An 11,397-nucleotide genomic window follows, 5' to 3' on the forward strand; every position below is an offset into this window, starting at 1 on the left:
TGGCTTGGTGGTGCATGCCTGTGATCCCCACTACTCCGGAGGCTGAGGCAGGAGAATCGCTTGAATCTGTGGGCGGAGGTTGCAGTGAGTTGAGATCCCACCATTGCACTCCAGCCTGGGCCACAAGAGCAAAACTCCGTCTTAAAAAAACAAAAACAAAAACAAAAACAAAGCAAAACAAAAAAGAATGGGCAACAACACCAATTTTAGTTAAAACAGACAGAATTTTAAATTATTATAAATCTGGCAACAACAGAATACAAAAAAATCCAAATGTATAATTATAAGGGTAGTTATATGACAAAAGGCCAATAATGTAACAATTATAGCCTGGATCCCCAAGCCTCAGATGATATCAATAAAGTTCAAGAAGAAAAGAAGGAAGGCAAACTAACTTCTCATCTCAAACTGGGGAACGTGCACAACATCATAACAAGTAGAGAATGCCACTGAAATGCTTACAGGTCTTCATTAGTCACATAACGCCAGCATATATCTTTTCTAAAACATTAGCAAATATAAAATCGCAGTAAACATGATCTGTTTAGTTTTTAAAAAAGTGCAAAGCAGACAGGCAACCCCACACCCACAGAGAGAGCTGTGCAGGTTGCCATGTACGTCGATTGATGTAGGATGGCAGAACTGTGCCTCCGGAGGCACTGCCACAGCAACCTTCTCCTGCTTCCTCCTCCTCCTGCCCCACTAGGACTTGACCTCCCAAAAGTGCTGCATTGTTGCCAGTGTTCTCATTCTTCACCTTTTTTTTTTTTTTTTTTTTTTTAAAATACAGCGTCTCGCTCCATTGCCCAGGCTGGAGTGCAGTGGCACGATCTTGGCTCACTGCAACTTCTGCCTCCCAGGTTCAAGCCACTCCTGCCTCAGCCTCCTGAGTAGCTGGGACGATAGGCATGCACCACCATGCCCGGCTAATTTTTGTATTTTCAGTAGAGACGGGGTTTTGCCATGTTGACCAGGATGGTCTCGAACTCCTGATCTCAGGTGATCCACCCATCTCGGCCTCCCAAAGTGCTGGGATTACAGGCATAAGCCACCGCACCCGGGCTCATTCTTTAACTTTTGTGTACCTTTGGAAGGTTAGAGAAGGACAGCTACCAGTGTCCTGGCTGGCATGGGCCCTGATACCAGTGTCCTGGCTGGCGTGGGCCCTGGGTTGGGGAATGGGGAGTGGGAGAGTTGTGAAGAATCTTCCTATTTTTTTTCTCATCCAGATGGTGCTTGTCACTAGGAACCTATAAAGTCCAAACTGAATCATGTGACTCCTTTCTTAAAGCAATTGACTGATTCCCCTTTGCCCTAATGTTAGAGTCTGAATCCTTTCCATGTTCTCCAAAGTTCCTTCCAGTCTCATCATACCTCCCACTCCAACCTCAGTTTCCACACTGCCTTTGACTTTCATGCAGCTTCCCAAACGCTCCACGTTCTCCACTGACCTTTCTGCCTTTGCACAAGCTGCTCCGTTGGGCTGCAGTGGCCTTTCCCTCTGACCCCATCCCCACCTGGAAAACACTAATAAGATAGGGTGCAGGTGCGTGTCTCCCACGAACCCTTCTCTGATGTCCGCTGGCTGGAGGAAGTCCCCTCCCGTCTCCCATCCTGTGCCATATTCTCCCCTCCGGTCATTCACTACACATTTCCTGAATCTATTTAGTTTCAGGGATATTTAAAGCCCTGGTAGCTTGGGTTTCTTTCGCTGGCAGCTTAAGGCAGCCCAAAGCCATAAACTGCACTGGAAAGGACAGGACAGGTCTTATTCACCGCGTCTCCAGGCTCAATAGCAGGTACCCCATAAACACTTACGGAACTCAATTAAGGTGCTCTCGCTACTGTCACCAGCCTGCACCATGCCTCACTAGCAGGTAGCAGTACAGCGGGTGTTGCTTGAAGGCTAAATCCCAACAGTTGGTGGTGCTGGGGTTCTGGGAGAGGCAGTTGGAAGGGACCACAGCCTCCCACAGGGCAGCTCCAGAATGTTCTGGCCATATGACTGAGGTCTTCCAGCACTGGCCTGTCCCTGCCCCGTCCCAGGACCACAGATCCTGCACAGTTTAATTTTGTTAAGAACATTTTAAACTCTAGGAAAGCATTTGAGGGCAAGGGAAAAGGAGGAGTGTTCTCCCGGGACGAGGTAAAGATATACAGGGGAGATGAGTAGGAAACTCGGACCGAACGTTGAAGGGCTGGGTTTACAAAATGCAAGGGCAGAACTAACACTATACAACTGGACATTCACCAGACTATCCTTTTTTGTTTAGCATTAAAAAAAAAAAAAAAAACAAAACGTCGCCTAAGTGGCTTTGAAAAATCGGAAAAGATCTATGCATAATCTGTCTTTCCAACGACGACTCAGTGCCCCCTCTGCTTGTGGGAACTGAATGTAAAAATAATCACCAGCTTCAGGGCCTCAAAAGCCACCTCGATGGCGAGGAGGCAGGGCACAGAGGGGCAGTGCCAGTCTTGAAAGGTAAGGTGGGTAGAAATTAGCATCCCAAACTGCCCACCGCAGAAGTGTCATCCAACCGCCTTAAAAAAAGCTATTCCCAAACAGGCTCCTTCTGACGGCCTTGGAGCTGATGTGCAGGCAGCCAAGTGTGTGTATTTGTGGAGTTGTAAGTAGGTCAGATATTTCTGTCGCTAATTATTACTTGTGAAAAAATATGTCGTGAGCTTGCCGCAGGGAGAGAGTATCGAAAGCAGCATTGATCTTTGGAATCTCTAGCCAGATTTATCTGTGTGGGGTTGGAATCCCAAGGACTGCCAAAACAGGAAAAGAAAAAAGAAAAAAGAAAAAAGAAAAAATGTCCTCAATCCAGGTCTACGGGGGGCAGTTGTGGGAACTCCAGCAGGAAGTTGAGAAACCTGGGTTCCAGCCCTTGATTTTTACTTTCCTGTTCTGGGCTTCAGTTTTCTCACTAGGTTGGATTTTATGTTCCGATTTCACAAACTCCGCAGTCAATGGTGATTTTCTTGGGACCTGGGATTTCCCTTTGGTTTTAGGGATATGGGTCATTTCCTTTCTGGGAGGTATAGGCAAGAAATTCGTTCAGAAATGAGATTAAAATTTTCTGGCATTGATTATTAGGTGGGAAATTTTGCTGCACCTGGATCAGACCCACATATCTAAATATTTGCTGAATGTTGAATATGTGTTGGACATTGTGGCAGGCATGCTGGACATACGAGTGCATTTGCCTCTACTCACTCCTTTGTCTATATAGGGTTGGTGGCCCCTTATTGATTTCAGTGAGTGACATGGTTTTCTCAAGGTTGCACACATAGGAAACAGAAATGCTAAGATTAGAACCCAGCCTGACTCCAAGTCAGTACTGTCCTTGGCTCTTTCTCTCCCTCACCAGCCCCAAGAGCTGTATTCAAGTGGGCAGTAGAGAGGACAAAGATGACCCTTCCCCTCCTCTTAGATGCAAAGTCTGGATACTAGGGCAAGACACTACTCTAATTAGTTTTATTTTTACAGGCTCTGAGACTTGTCAATGCTTTATGCAAAGTTATGCAGAATATGCGAATCAGGAGTGGCTCTGGTTGTGTTGTAACCAGGAGGGCACCTGCAGTTCTCTGATCTGAATAATTCCACCTGCAGAGCTTCCTGATGGCATGGGCAGCGGGAAGTGTTGGACTCCTGTCTGCAATGTCATGCCTCTTGAAAGTCCCTTCTGAGTAGTGCTCAGGAACTGGAATGTAAATGCCCCTGCCATATGGAGAGTATTAGCCCCAGAGACCTTGGCAGGGATGAATTCATTTGGTATGAAGGTTTTTTGTTTTTGTTTTTAAAGCAGGTGGGCCTCAGTTTTCTCACCTTTATAATGGGTGAGTTGGTCTCTATGAGCTTCAAGGATCTGTGATCACCCTAAGTGTTTAGATTCCTGTATGGAGGTTTCTGGAAAGTACTATCCTCTCTCTTTTTCTTCAGCACTTTATGATGCCCCCTGCCCCTCTCCAGCATGCACTCCCACTGCCCTATGTTTGTGCTTTCCCCCTTGAAGTATTTGGCCTTCTAGAAGCTTCCATGCCTTTCTTGCCTCCTATGCTTTGCACATGCTGTTTCTGCTCCTGGAATGCCTTTCCCTCCCTTCTCCATCTGTCTAACTCCCACTCTCCCTCCAAAGGTCAGCTCGGACGTCAGCTTCTCCTGCCCCCTCCCCAGTCTAGGCCAGGTACCCTTCGTCCCCAGCCTCCTGGGTAGCACTCAGCAGCTGGTCGTTGTCCACCTTCCCCGGCAGGCACTGGGCTCACTGGGAACAGACACCTGCTGGTCTTCCCTGTAGCCCTCCAAGCATGTGGGCCCAGGATTGTCACCAATCAACTGTCACTGGTCAACCTTTGAGGAATTAACAAATAAAAGAGTAAATGCATCCACATGCTTTAATTCAGAATTGTCAATAAAGAAATAAATAAGGCCAGGCACGGTGTTGGCACCTATAATCTCAGGGCTTTGGGAAGCCAAGGCAGGAGGATTGCTTGAGGCCAGGACTTTGAGAACTGCCTGAGCCACATAGTAAGACCCCATCTCAACAACAACAAAATAATTGTCCAAAGGAAGCAGTTGCGTTAAGCTCCCACCCAGCTTGTGACTTTAGACTAAAAATAGGCATAGGGACACCAGGCTCCTGTAACTCCCTAATATGAATTTTAATTTTTAATAACTCGAGAAATCAGTGAACTATACCTATGGGAAAATGATGAGGAATCAGCCACATAAATTAATGGAAAGTATGTGTTCACATTATCTAACTGTATTAAGTGTGAATAATAATTAATTATACATTCTACATGAGGTCTTGTCTTGGAGAGTTCCTTAACCCAATGTGAAGAAATTTAAAAAGTCATTCATCACTCTCCTGTGCTCCACCCAGGTCATAACGTAAAAAGCAATAGCCAAAGAATTTTCTATAATTTATTAAAATCATCATCTTAGAGGCAAAATAACTCTTTTTAGAGCATGACAACTTAGAAATGGAAGCTGCACCCAAATGTGTTTGCTAATGCTGTTGGAATCATCCGGTCCACCTTCCCGTTCTTCCCTGCATTTGTTCATTCTTTCATTCGGTTACTGTGCACCCTATGAATGTGGTATGGAGAGGTGGTATAGCAAGCGGATATGAACATGAACTCCCCAGCCAGACTGTTTGGGGTCAAATCCAAGCTCATCTACTTTCCAGCTGTGTGGTGTTAGGCAATTTGCTAAACCTCTCTGTGTCGCATTTTCCCCATCTATAAAATGGAGAGAATAATAGGACCCATCTCGTAGAGCTGGGATGGGAGATTAATGAGCCAACACATGTGATGTGCTTAACCTAGAGCGTAAACTAACTCTCGGTGTGGCCCTGCGGGTGTGCTGGGCAGGAAGACAAAATGACTTTCTGCCCTTGGAGAGTTTGCTGATTGGTGAAGAAAACAGACCATCAATAAGCAGCTGCATGTTAAATTACAAAGTGTGTGTGTTGCATATGCAGGAGATTACAGGACTGCAATAGGGAGTGATGAGGGCATTTTATATAAGGCAAGCAGGTCCAGCTTCTCTCGGGAGGGAACGTTCAGGTCAAGGACTCAAGGTAAGAAGGAGCTGGTTAAGTAAAGAGTTGGGGGAAGAGGTTTCCAGGTCTTGGCTTATGTGTGGTACTCTACTACCTTGGGTTGCCCTTTCCCTGTTTAGACTTTTTTTTTTTTTTTTTTTAGACAGAGTTTTGCTCTTGTTGCCCAGGCTGGAGTGCAGTGCAATGGCACGATCTTCGTTCACCACAACCTCTGCCTCCTGGGTTCAGGCGATTCTCCTGCCTCACCCTCCCAAGTAGCTGAGATTACAGGCATGCCCCACCATGCCTGGCTAATTTTGTATTTTTAGTAGAGACGGGGTTTCTCCGTGTTGGCCAGGCTGGTCTTGAACTCCTGACCTCCGGTGATCTGGCCGCCTCAGCCTCCCAAAGTACTGGGATTACAGGTGTGAACGACCGTGCCCGGCCCCATTTAGATTTTTTAAAGCACAAATATTTCATATTAAGACACACTGCAGAGCCACAGAGAAAAACAATGTGATTAAGGGCAAAGAAAAAGCCAACAGCCAGTGGTACGGACTACAGCACTTGGAGTGAGGCTCCCACAGGCTCGGGAACTTGCTAACAGTCTATGGAAAAGGGGGTGCCACAGGACAATGAGGAAAGGAGAGATCCCTTAGTATCTGAAAAATAAGCCTAAAGTAGGGGGGAAAAATACAGCTAAAGCCTGCCTTACATCTCATAATCCAGACAGATTAAAGAGATAAAGTTAAAACTCTAAAGGGAATGGAAGAAAATTGGGAAGAATGGGTTTTTGACTTGGGGAGTAGAACAAGACTTCCTAAGACCGAACAGGCACAAACAATAAGGCAAAACATGGTTAGAGTCAACTACATCAAAATTTAGGATTTCTGTTCAGCAGAGGAAAACAAAGACAAGTAGGCAAACAGATGTCAAGCTGGGAGAAGACTTTTAATGTCTAAATCAGAAAAAGCTTATTGTCTATAATAGACAAAGAACTCCTTCAAATCAATAGGAGTTCCAGGAGATTCAATACGACCCCAGGAGATTCAGTACAAACCCTAGGACATTCAATACAAATGGTCAAAGAATATCACTAGGGAGTTCACAGAGGGATAACATCAAATGGTGACCAAGTGCTTGAAAGAAAAGAGATGTACCTGAAATCCAAGATATACAAACTTAAACAACACAGAGAAACCACTGCACTTTTCTTTCTTCTTTTTTTTTTCCCCCTGAGACGGAAGTCTCAGTCTGTTGCCCAGGCTGGAGTGCAGTGGCGTGATCTCGGCTCACTGCAACCTCTGCCTCCCGAGTTCAAGCCATTATCCTGCTTCAGCCTCCCAAGCAGCTGGGATTACAGGCGCCCATCCCCACACCCAGCTAATTTTTGTATTTTTAGTGCAGACAGGATTTCACCATGTTGGCCAGGCTGGTCTTGAACTCCTGACCTCAGGTGATCTGCCTGCCTCAGCCTCCCAAAGTGCTGGAATTACAGGCGTGAGCCACTGGCCTAGCCATCTTTCTGTTTTTATCAGACTCAGCTACAGAGAGCAAAGGTTCTCATCTCCCAGCTCCTGGCACATTCTCACTGTTGAACTGCACACAACCTTTTTTGTGGTGTTAGGTTTCTTTTTTGTTTTTTAACTTCTTTCTCGTTTATCCCTGATTCCCACCACCATCCTGTTTCCCCCATGGGCATTTTCACTAATATATTTGATATATGTTCTTAAATATGCATGCATCCTTATGAAACATGTTGTGCTATTCTGTGTATATATGCTTTTAATTAACATGACTAATTCTGTGCTGTAGCGCTCAGTCTTTTTTTTTTTCTTCTTCTTCTTTCTTCTCTTAGCACCAAAGTATATTCAATAGTCTGTAATAGTTGCTTATAACCATGCACAATGTTTTTTCATGGTGAGAATTCACCACATTCTTCTCATGCATTTCTTCAGCAATGGACACCCTGGTGGTCTCAGAGTCCCTGATCCTCCAAACTACACTGCTGGAGTAGCCTCAAGAGATGGCGGGGCTTCTTTTTGTCCTATGAGATGCAAGACGCAGGATGCGAGAGGAGATATCTCTAAGACATCCAGGAGAGGTCACACTGGGTCGTGGATAAATATTTAATGTCCTTAACTGTGCCAGGGCCCTATAGCCCAAATGGCACCTCCGTGAAAACCAGAAAAAGCACAAAAAAACCAAAAAAGCAACAATAACAAAAAACCCCAGAAAGACAATAAAATTGAAACAAACACAAAAACCCTGCCTGCCCTTTGAGGCTCAGCTCACAGTTGTCTCCTAAGGGACCAGATACCATTTCCTTTCTACTCTGAATGCCCCTGGCACATGTTCCCCTTTGCCTGGGAAACAGTGAGCTACTTGAAGGCAAAAAATCATATATTTGTGGTTTCTTTTCTTTATTTTCTTTCTTTCTTTTCTTTTCTCTTTTCTTTTCTTTTCTTTTCTCCTTCCTTCCTTCCTTCCTTCTTTAATTCTTTATTTCTTTATTTCTTTATTTCTTTTTCTTTTTTTTGAGACTGAGTCTTGCTCTGTTGCCCAGGCTGGAGTGCAGTGGTGCGATCTCAGCTCACTGCAACCTCCACCTCCTGGGTTTAAGTGATTCTCCTGCCTCAGCCTCCTGAGTAGCTGGGACTACAGGTGCGCACCATCACACCTCGCTAATTTTTGTATTTTTATTAGAGATAGGGTTTCACCATGTTGGCCGGGATGGTCTCCATCTCCTGACCTCATGATCCACCCGCCTCAGCCTCCCAAAGTGTCGAGATTACAGGAGTGAGCCACCGAGTCCGGCCTATTTGTTATCTTTCTACCAGTTGCAATAGCAGGCTCTCATAAAAGCTTGCTGGACTGATTTTCTATGTCCTGACACTTCAGAGCAGCATGACCTCACCCCACATTGATAAGCATGCCCACTACAGAAAAGGGGCAAATGATGGATTTGAGGATCAAGATTGTAAGATTCTGGTCTCCTTGCTGTCACCAACCTGAAGGGTAACCATCAGCAGGCGACTTTTCCTCTCTGGCTCTGAGTTTCCCAGTGGCAGCTCCTCTGTGGCAGAGAGAAGCTAATTTCCCCTGAAACCATTTCCCTTTTCCTCTTGGGATCAGAGGAAGCCTGCATTGCCCAGCCTCCTTGCAGTGAGGTGCAGGCTTGTCATCAGGTTCTGGTCAATAGAATGTGGATGGAGCTGACATATTCTGCTTCCAGGCCTGATCTGTGAAAACCTCCTCATGTGAATCTCCACATTCTTACATCATCTGCTGGCCAGATGCAGAGAATCCCACAGCACCACAAGCTAGAAGGAGCTTGGATCCCCAAGTCCCTCCCTAGAGGAGAGCCATTCCAGAGAGCTTTATAACCAGAAACGCCCTTGGGGGATGGTTGTATGAGCAAAACTAAACTTTTATGGTGTTTTGCCTTTGAAAATTTTGAGGTTGGTTGTTACACCAGGTGTCCTCCTGATTTATCTATTTCCCTCAAGCCAGATTTCACCCAATAATTCCTTAATTTATGTCATGCTTCTCCACTTTTCACAATTGATGTTTTGTGGCCCAGCTCTTTTATTCTACTCAAAAGTAGCTGAATAATCTGAAATAGCAATTGAGTATCCAAAAGGAGCCAATCTCAATGCTGGCGTTGCCCCTGCATCCACCCCCTACAATCCATCACTATCATGGAACCAAAAGGATCGCTCTGGAACCAACAGGAAAAGGCAATTCCTCCAAAATACTTTCATGGTCTCCTGTTATTGTCAGAATGAAGCCAAAGGGCTCATGCTTACAAGGCCTACCAAAACTGGCTCTATTTCTTCTACTTCCTCTCCCCTGTTGAGTCCAAAGTTCAGCTGCGAAAAGCAGTTCCTCTAACATGCCAGTCTCAGTGCCCAACACAGTAAGGACTAGGCCTTCAGGGTAACGCTAGCTGAGCCCAGGAGGCTCTTCCATCCCCTCCTCCTGATCTTGGGGGTGTGGCTTACAAGTCACTTTTCCTTAGGGAGTCTGGGCCCCCGATCACTCCCTCCAGTCCACGCTTTTGCCCCACTGTGTGCTTACCACTCACAACATTCATTGCAGTTGTAAGTACTTGTCCCCTGAACTGTCTGTGTCCTGAAGGACCAAGCCAGTCTTGCTTCTTACTGAATCCCCACACCCGGCCCAGACCCTGGCTTGTTGACCGTGCTCTTAAGTATAGTCATGTGTCGCTTAACAATGCGGATGCGTTCTGAGAAGTGTGTTGCTAGGCGATTTTGTGCAAATGTCATAAAAGTGTACTCACACAAACCTAGATGGTAGAGGCTGCCACCCACCTAGGCTTCATGGTCTAGCCTGTGGGTCCTAGGCTACTAACCTGCACTTGTGGCACTGTGTGGAAGACTGTAGGTGACTGTAACACAATGGTAAGGATTTGTGTGTCTAAACATAGAAAATGGACGGTAAAAATGCAGTATTATCATCCGACGAGACCACTGTCATATATGCGGTCTGTCATCGACTGAAACGTCATATAGCACATGACTGTAGTTGCTGAACAGGGCATCAATACATGACCAAATCCCGAGGGAACAAGTGGGCTTGATTCCTGGAGGAGGGGTCATATCCTGTGTCATCCAGGGGGGACAAACGGATTTCTTGGAAGGCATAGTGCCTCTCAAAGGAACAGAAAGGCCATACTTGGATGCATTAGGTCCCCAATTAGGTCCAGAGCTTCACAGAGTGAATCTGCAATGCCAAGGCTCAGTGCCCACAGAGAGAGATCCCATACTGGCCACCAGTGTGGGCCACTGAGTTCTGGATCTCCCTCTGAACCCAAGACTTAGTAACACACAAAAATAAAGCTGAAGGCCCAGGCAGGAAGACGTGATGAGCATTCACAATGCGGACAGGCTGGGCGTGGAGATCCTCTCCCGCAACGCACACCCTTTCAGACGCACAAACTCATCTCCAGGCAATTGTTTTCTCCGTGAGTTCCCTCGAAGCAGCCATTTGCGTCTCTTGATTCCCACACGCGGATGACCTTGTTAGGTCTTGTTAGATAGATGGAAGACTGTACCGGGCTCTTGTGCCCTCTCTCTCTCTGGCTAATTACAATTTGCAAAGCGAGGTCACTTCAGGTGAATTAAAACGAGACGCTTGACAATTAATTTAAATAACAAATAATGTCAGCTTGGCCATCTGCTGATGGCTGGCCCCCAGCCTGACCACCGGTGCTATCAGCAAGAGAATCTGTTTTCTCGGCCCAGCAAGATCGTAAAAGCCCAGGCCAAGAGACCCTGGGACCCCAGAACACCAGTGTCCGGCACAGTAAGGACTCGGCCTCATGGTAACGCTGCAGTCTCGGGTTGGTGACAGCTGCTCTGCCAGGCCCTTGTGGCCAAAATTTAAGGCCTGCCAGTTTATAAATCGTGTCCTTTTTCACCCCTATTAAGGAAGCCTGTGTTCCTTGACCTATCATTGCTGTTGTGTCCATGGTTGGTATAAATATTGCCTTCCAATTACACAGAATTTTGAATTTTTGCTCAAAACATTCGTTTGGTTACTTCATTCTCTTGTCTTTCCAAATCGTCCCCTTTTCCTCATCTGAGATTTCGTCTGGGCCACTCCCCAGGAGAGCAGGAGTGAGATGTGCTCAGACTCCTTTCCAGGACTTGTTACGGATCTGCCCTGGGTGGATGGATGGGGCTGGGCCACCAGGCTAGACCTAGTAAAGGTCAGAGGCTATTGCTGCTGGAAAAGCTTTATTTATGGGCAGGAAGACTGAGGACCCCAGGAGAAGGGCAGCACGGGGCTGCATGAGGGTAGAGCTGGCTTTGGGCTCACAGTG

At 46.2% G+C, this 11,397-nt stretch overlaps 1 long non-coding RNA gene across 3 annotated transcripts; it reads right to left on the reverse strand.

Moving 5' to 3' along the window:
- Window positions 1-3,467: 3,467 nt before the first annotated feature.
- LOC108582338 lies at window positions 3,468-10,906 on the reverse strand. Of its 3 annotated transcripts, none has more exons than XR_001895663.3 (2): window positions 9,630-10,906; window positions 3,468-4,354 (listed from the first exon to the last, which is right to left on the reverse strand). It is a non-coding gene; the product is annotated as an uncharacterized LOC108582338 (long non-coding RNA). The 3 variants fall into 3 exon arrangements; XR_002517461.2 differs by lacking the exon at window positions 3,468-4,354 and adding an exon at window positions 7,320-7,596; XR_002517460.2 differs by lacking the exon at window positions 3,468-4,354 and adding an exon at window positions 7,320-7,659.
- Between the last annotated feature and the right edge of the window lie 491 nt (window positions 10,907-11,397).

The sequence above is a fragment of the Papio anubis genome, chromosome 13 (genome assembly GCF_008728515.1).
Source record: "Papio anubis isolate 15944 chromosome 13, Panubis1.0, whole genome shotgun sequence".
Classification (NCBI taxonomy): Eukaryota; Metazoa; Chordata; class Mammalia; order Primates; family Cercopithecidae; genus Papio; species Papio anubis.